We start from the raw sequence: 8467 nt of genomic DNA on the forward strand, positions 1-8467 counted from the left end.
ATGTTTGATTGGAAATTATTAAATACTAATTACTGAAATACTAAAGTCAAAGTAAAAGTTCAGTTTTAAGTAATATATGTAAGAGTTCTATATTCCGATGTGCCGAATCTTGTGTACCCTCCATCATGATGTCATCAGTCATTATAGAAATAAAAGTACCTTTTGATCACGTTGCTTGAGAGCAACCGCAAGATTGTCAATTTTTTTTATATGGAGTTTGACAAACGTGCGTTTTTTTTTTTTGGGGGGGGGGGGGGGGGGGGGGGGGTTTAATTAGTTTGGCGGTGCATTAAGCACTAATATTGCCAGGTTAACCCCACCAAACGACCAATACCTTCATATAGGAAGTTGATGCATCCGAACTTAATTTCATCAAAAGTATTGTTGGTTTCCACCAGAAATAAGTTTTAATGGTCTTCATATAGAAAACGTCCTGTCATTCTGCTACTTGGGCAGCATAATAACTACAAACGGAGGCTCTAAGGAAGATGTGCAAAATCGCATAAACAAAGCCCGACAGGCATACGGCCAACTCAGCCATGTATGGAATTCACACCACATATCCAGGCGCACTAAGTTGGACATATTCAGCAGCTGTGTGAAATCAGTTGCCTTGTATGGATGTGAATCATGGAACTCAGAACGTTGTGATCTCAAAGCAATGCAAGTCTTTATCAACCGTTACCTACGCCGAATTCTGAAAATATTTTGGCCAAACACTATCAGCAACACGCAACTCTGGGAACTAACCACACAGACACCAGTTGAACATGATATAAAAAGAGGAAAATGGCGCTGGATTGGGCACGCTCTGCGAAGAACATAATCCGACATCACCAGATACGCAATAGACTGGAATCCGCAGAAAAGGTCGTCCAAGTTACACATGGCGCAGACAACTGGACATGGAGATAATAAAGGCCAACAAGTCGTGGAGCGAGTTAAAGAATGCGGCGACAGATAAACGAGAATGGAACGCAATCGTTGAGGCCCTAGCAGCAACAAGCACAAGCCTGACCGTCCTTAAGAAACAAAAACGATGAAGTGAGAGTTGTTCCCCAACTCAAACCTGAATTACAACTGAAACGTCCGGTTTAATACTGTATACAAGTCTATGTGTAACAAATTGTAAACAATGATCAGCTGGGTTAGTAATGTCACCTTATATTCAGTACACCATGCTTTTAAAGAACGAATCCGTTCTCAAAATACTTAATTTCATTATTCGTATTGTTCTTTTTTATTGCTTTGTGTTTATAAACAAGCAAGTACCATATTATTATATGTCTGTTCCCGTATTATTATATGTCGTTTGGGTTGCAAGTTTTTACAATAAGTCCTTTCCGTACTAAAATTTCAATGTATTTTGCTGTTTTTCTGAATGTTTTTGACTAAAAACTGAAAACTTGACTAGTGCAGGAACAGGCATTATGTGTTTGTTGCTTGTTTATAATTTCTGTCTCAGTATGCACCTGAAATGTTTGATGAAATTTCAAAGGTTATTTCGGATTCTTGCCCGTTAACTATGGACAGATTTTGCTGATTTTATGTCGGAGAGAATTCAGATCTTGCAGTTTTCTGGGGTTTTCAACTTATACACAGAAAGACAGACAAACATAGTTGTATCGAATCCGATAACTTTTCGCGTTTAAAAACCAAATATATCCTTCAAATGAAAATGAGGAAAGAGATGTAGAAAAGTCATTACAAACAACATATTCGAAGTATTAGAAGTAGATCAAACTTGTTAAAAATGAACAACATCCCTCCAGTGACACGCTAATGTAAAATTCATGAGTTTTTCATCCGAATTTAAAGCACTTCAGGTTACTAGTTGTGATGAAAATACTACATCTTTTTCTGCTTTTTTTTGCTGGGTAACAAATGTGAAGGGGTATAATAATAAAGGCAAGGATTTGTAATCCTGTATACAATTACATGTACTTCCCACAAGGACATCAATCGGCATTTCATAGTTTGTATACAAACAGAGAGCTAGTACAAAGATGTTTAACTTTGTTTCTTAAGTACTTACTCTCTAAATTATTCTGGACGAAGCAGAAATTGTCTTCAATCTAGTTTACAAATACATTCATTATTCATAGCCAATCAGCTGGTTAGACGTTATTGGAAATTACTCTCTTTTTCGCATTAAGTTCTTGTCGAATTGCTGAGTGTTATTAAAAATTTAACACAGTGACACTTACAAAGAGGGAATTTCCACTTAAAGTAAATACGAATAAAGTTATTTGTAAGCCATTTTCATACAAATGGTATATAAGCAGTAGTCATTGAGAAGTAAGTTGTTGGGTAAGTACAAGTCATTAGCAAGTTTTTTCTGACATTTTTTTCAATTCGTTTGGTAAGAAGATAATAAGGATTGAATTCATTTGTAATTGAGTTGAGTTGTGGCTGCAGTCCTGTTGGGACAAGCAATATGATACATCAGCTGGTATTTGTATTATCTTTAATACTACTGTTATAATTCCAAGTGGAATTATTTCAACCAACTTTACGTCAACTTGTAGAATTTCCTAAGGATCCTGACATTTTGGTTATGTGCCTAATATAAAAATAATAAATCAACTACTTTAAATGAAATGTTAGCGGAATCGTATTTGTGTGAATGGACACTGAGATTCAATGTCGTCATTGATGGAAAAACGCACAGAAACAACATTATAGTCATTACTGGGCATAATAATCTTTAAAGAATCATATTTTTTTAAATTTTGTAATATTTAATAACTTTTAGATTTTAACACACACTTCATTTTATCACTTAAATTAATGTAACATACAATTGAAAAAAAATAGTTCCGGTTTTAAAATTCAAATAAGTTTATAGAAAATTAAAATAAAATTTTATATAAAACTTTTTTCATTTTTTAATACGAATTGTTTTATATTTATAAGTTAGTATTATATAGTAAGATATTATTATGCCTAAAGTATTAACAAGGAAATTTATTATATGTATATATTTCAAGGGTCTACTGAACGATTAACTCAATTACTTTGATTGTAAAGCACAAAAGAAAATTAAAAAAAAATCGGTATGTGATAGAATTTTATCGATTTCGATCAAACATTGTATTATTATTTTCATTCAAAATTCTGTAACTTTTATTGAAAAGAATTTATTAAAAAAATGTTGAAAAATTGCATGCCATGAACAAAAGTATAAATTTCTTAAGAATTCGGCAGCGCTGAATCCGAATCTGAGAATTTATCCATCACAGTTTTTTTATAAAGTCCACAGGCTAATCTATAAGGGCCAATCTTTAGATGAAGAATTAGGGATTAATTTAAAATTAATCCTTGAAAGTTGTTTTGAGTACTCAATTAGTAAATTTTGTTTGCTAGTTTAAGCGCCCAATGGAGGTGGTTTAAACTTGAGCAAGAAATGCAAAAGTGTAAACAGCTAATGCAAAAATATTAATAAAATTTTTTTAAAAATAAACATTAAAATGTTTAATTTATTGATTAGTATAAATTATGGAGACACCAAAATATATTTTTTTGTTTTAAATTTAAGTTTTCATTAATTTTTTTTATTACAATTACAATTGTCTTCTTCTTTTTTATAAAACATGCATCGTTTTGATAACAAACAGTGGGGTTTTTCTGTTGTTTTGTATGGCAACACTGCGAATTTTAATCTTATGCTCAAAAACATCAGATGGAATAAACATCAGATTAAATTTATTTTTAGATTAACTAATCTGATAATTAATTGGCATTTGATTGCCAACTTAAAAACCCGCTCTAAGACGACATGTTGTATATTCTTAAATATGCCAAAAGATGAAGGTTTTTCAATTTTATAACACAATAACTGTAAAATCTGATGTGATGGATAAGATTAAATTCGGATTAAGCGCAACTTAATCTTTAGTAAAAACAAACTATACCTTGGTCTATGGGTTACAATATTGTTGGTCTATGTTTTAAAAAAAAGTTGTTTTTATCGATTCGTTTAAACTAATAGTCAAAATACTTGGCTAATAGTCCAATAGTTCCAATTATTTCACTTATTATCGCTTACTATGGATAATTAATAATAAATTGGGTGTCCAGTGTATTTTTGAAAGTATTGTACCTAAACTGGGAGATTTTGTTTATTTGTTTGTTTGTTTCATTCCTTACTTGTTTGTTAAGACTGTATGTATGTATAGCTCGTTTGGTAAAAAAGTACTTAAAATATATTCGATAATTCATTAATAAAAATCAGTCCATATCATTAAAACTTAGAAACAAAATGATTTTTTTTATACTCTTTACGCAGTTAATTAAATATTCTTGTTAGTTTTTTACTTATACTGTTGTTAGAATAATTATGTTCCTTTTTTGTAATTAAATGACTTACAGATTATTATTTTTGTTTACATTATTTTAATTATTTATATTATTATAATTATTTAATAAATTAACATTCATTATGTTGCTCAGCATCAGATTTTGTTAAATTTACATTACAGTTGGAAAAACAGTGGAAAAATAAAATATTTTATATAAAAAAACTAAAAATTAAAGAAAATATATCGTAAATATGATCTCATCATTAACTGAATTATATTTTAGAAGAAATTATCTAATAAAGAACTACCACAGATTAAATTTTCTTAATACTTTTAAGAAAAGTAAATACACTTCTGATTGGAATGGAATTCTATGACTGGTACCATAATTTACCCTTGATTTACCTTTGAAGAAAGAATCAAAACAAACCGTAACCATTTTTGAGTTATATTTGTATTTTTTTGAAAAAATCTTAATTTTCTAGTTTTAATAACTGCCAAGCAGTTAGGAATTTGCCACCGAAGTGTGCTACAAGTGCGAAAAAGATAAAATATAATCACACCAGAAGTTAAGAAAGGTCGATCATGCTTGCTTTCGGAGTGAGATGCCAGAACTATGGAGTGTTTATTGACATCTAAACAGGTAAAAACACCAAGAATAGGCTCCTGTAGGCATAAATAGGACCTTAAGTGAATGGGCAGACCATGAAACTTTTTGTAGAATTGGCCTTATATTATCAGAAAAAAATGTGAAGGATGGTCTCGAATTTTGCAAGAAGCACAAAAATTGGAGTGTTAATGACTGGAAAAGGGTCCGATGAAACGAAGACTTATCGTTTTCAGTCGGATGGCAAGAAATATTACTGGCACCGCCCTGGTTTCACTTGATAGAATCTTGGTTCTTTAGTAAAATTAGATGCTGATTTTGTGGAAGAATGTGCATATACAGAATCAGAGGTTATACTCTAACAGGAAAAACGTAAAAGTTAGCTTTCAGCGCAGAATCAATGCCCGGATATCTGTCCAATTGAAAATTTATAAGCTTTGTTAAAAAAACGTCTTGCGCAATTCGATAATGCACCAAGAAATCTTAAAGAATTTTGATCGAAAGTACAAAAGGAGTGGTCTAGTATTCCGCACGCCTAAACGAATAAAAAGTGTCATAAAAGCAAAAGGACTTCGACTTCATTTATAAATAAGTTTTAATCTTTAGATTAATATTTAATTATCATGAATTTAATCTTGTTTTCTTTTTATATTGTTTTACTGAATATTTTAAATTGAAAACTCAATTATTTTTTCTTTATATCGGTCTTATTGGCTAAACATGTATCCAGTTTTGCTCGCCACTGTATATTAATTACATAAACCTAGAATGGATGTCTCGTAAACGCCGTAAGCTATTCATCGAGAAAGAAGGTTTAAATACTATGATGAAGGGCGTCCTTAGAAATCTCAATTTAAATTGCTCTAAATTGTCATAATTATCAACAAATATCTGTTCTTTAATGAGATGTCGTTGATATAAATCGGCTAGGGGACATTCCATAATGATTTCGAATGGTACATTTTCCCTTATGGGAATTTACACACAAGAAAGCAACATGGTCATCGTTACATTTCAGATCGATAAAGTATAGTGATTTTGTAGCGTAGTCAATGTAATCGATTCTAGTTTACATCTCTGATTTGAGTCACGATCAAAATTGTTTCACATTTACACATAACATAACCATCAAAAGTTTTCATGTGGACATTAGACCCAGTCACAAATAATGGCGATCGTTTTACCCCTCTCAAAATATTCGCTGTTGTGCAATACGATGTTACCCCAAAATAAATTTTAAATATTTTGGAATATGACAATTATGAGCAAACGGTTATTAATAATTAATAAACGCGGCTTTTAAACTCCTTTCAAACGATATCCCATATAGGATATTTTGTTTCAAAATAAAACAAAATTTTTAAAATAATTCCAAAATACCTTTTTTATTAATTTGATCCAGCTCACGGACGGTCATCGCTAGACTTAAAATATTTTGGGAATCATCATAAAACAAAACAAGGTAAATTTTGAAAGGGGTTACAAAAGCACATTTTTGCTTTCCATACAGAGTGATTCGGTCTAGTGGACATGCGTACATGTTCTATCAAGAAATCTTGAAAATCTTCTTAGACGTGTGGACGAGTTGTCGAAATTGTAATTCCACTTAACATGTGAATCTATATACATTGGTCCAGGTGTTCAACAGATGTGGGTCCGAGTTTAATAATCCTCATAATGAGTTGCCACATACATTGAGTAAAATTAATTTTTCAGATAATTGGATATCGAACAAGAAATTTGTTATATTTAAGCTAAATATTGATATTAAAATGTGTGTGAACCATTTAAACCTGGACATTTAAATTTTCCTGAGAACAATATAGAGCACCAAATAGCAAGAAAGGTTTTCTGTCAGTATTTGGGAAAAAAGTATACTATTGTTAGTGTTTCTCTAACATGCCGATATCAAGCTGCCGGAGGTCCACAATACGCGTCAAAGAATTTTTATACCTACTTCGCGTTCTACGCTTCAAGTTACATGCTACGCTTTTAAAGCGTAAAATTTTTGTTGTATTTTTAAAAGACTTGGTGTTTGTTCTACACCTTTTATTATTTTTTCATCATTGAACTTATTTTAATTTTTTCAAATTGATAAATACGCATTATTTGGGGGGTTTTAATTAGGATGGCGGTGCATTAAGCACTCATATTGCCAGGTTATCACACGTTTGTCCAAAGAAAACCCCACCAACCAACCTATATAGGAAGTTGGAGCATCCGGACTTGATTTTATCAAAAGTATCAATGATCTCCATCTGAAAAATGTTCCAGAGTTTTATTGGTCTCCACCAGTATATATTTGAGTTTAAATGGTCTCCACCACGTTATATCGTGAGTATTTTATGGTCTCCACCAATAAAACATAACCTCACTTGACGTGATACGAAAGCTCGAGGTTAATGTAGACAACATATAACTTTGAACAGTTATATGAAGTGATACACTGCACCAGTGCGAGCGAGACGCAAAACTGTCGAAAGTCTGGTAACAAACATAAGCCTGAACGCGTTTAAGAAATAATCGCGATGACGCGAGAGTTGTTCCCCAACTCAGACCTGAATTACGACTTTGAATATAAAATGTTAAAATCAGCTGATATGTTCGTGCGCCTCTTGTGACGCTTATAAAAGTAGAAAGTAGATCTACTTTAAGCATTCTACGCGTCAAGGCATTCTACGCTTTTGTGCTTGTAACTTTCAGTATATAAATACATTGATTCTACTTTTTTGACATACGCATAGAATGCGAGAATGCTTAGAATGCGACAACTGTAGATGTTATAATAACATGTGATAACATCACACATACGGACATGTAATGTCCTATGTATGAGACAGGTGTTTTCGGTTTGGACTAACACAATAACTCAAGCTTATTGTTTTTAGTGTGTAGGCATTTTGGGTCGACTTGTTGTTGTCTTTGGACTATAAGTCGGGTATTAGGACTATGACTTAGGACAATCCAGAACTTTTAATTGCGACAACTGTAGATGTTATAATAATGTGTGATAACAACACACATACGGACATGTATTAACCTATGTATGGTACAGGCCTTTTACGGTTTGGGTTCACACAATAAGTCAAGCTTATTGTTCTTATTGTGTAGGCATTTTGGGTCGACTTGTTGTTGTCTTTGGACTATAGGACTTAGGACAATCCAGTACTGCACAGTATAGCGGAACTATTTAGAATTGATAAAAATAAGAATCATATGGACATGTAATGTCCTATGTGCGAGACAAAGTGTGTTCTGGTTTGTACTAACACAACGGATCAAGCTTAAGGTCCCCAGTGTATGAACATTTTAGGTGGTCGACTCTTTATTTAGATAACCTTAACCATTCCGTTTACTATTTTATAAAAGTTCAGGAATTTTTAATAATGCAAAATTAAAACAAACACAAAATTAATATTGCTAAAGAAAACAATGAAAAAACAAAGATTTTTTGATTTAAAATGAATTGTTTCTTTATATATATATTTCTTAAAAAAAAATAAAGAGAAGAAATTAAGAAGGGGGGATTGTTTACAAAAAAAAATAATCCATATATTTA

This window comes from Lucilia cuprina, chromosome 2 (assembly GCF_022045245.1).
Source record: "Lucilia cuprina isolate Lc7/37 chromosome 2, ASM2204524v1, whole genome shotgun sequence".
NCBI lineage: Eukaryota > Metazoa > Arthropoda > Insecta > Diptera > Calliphoridae > Lucilia > Lucilia cuprina.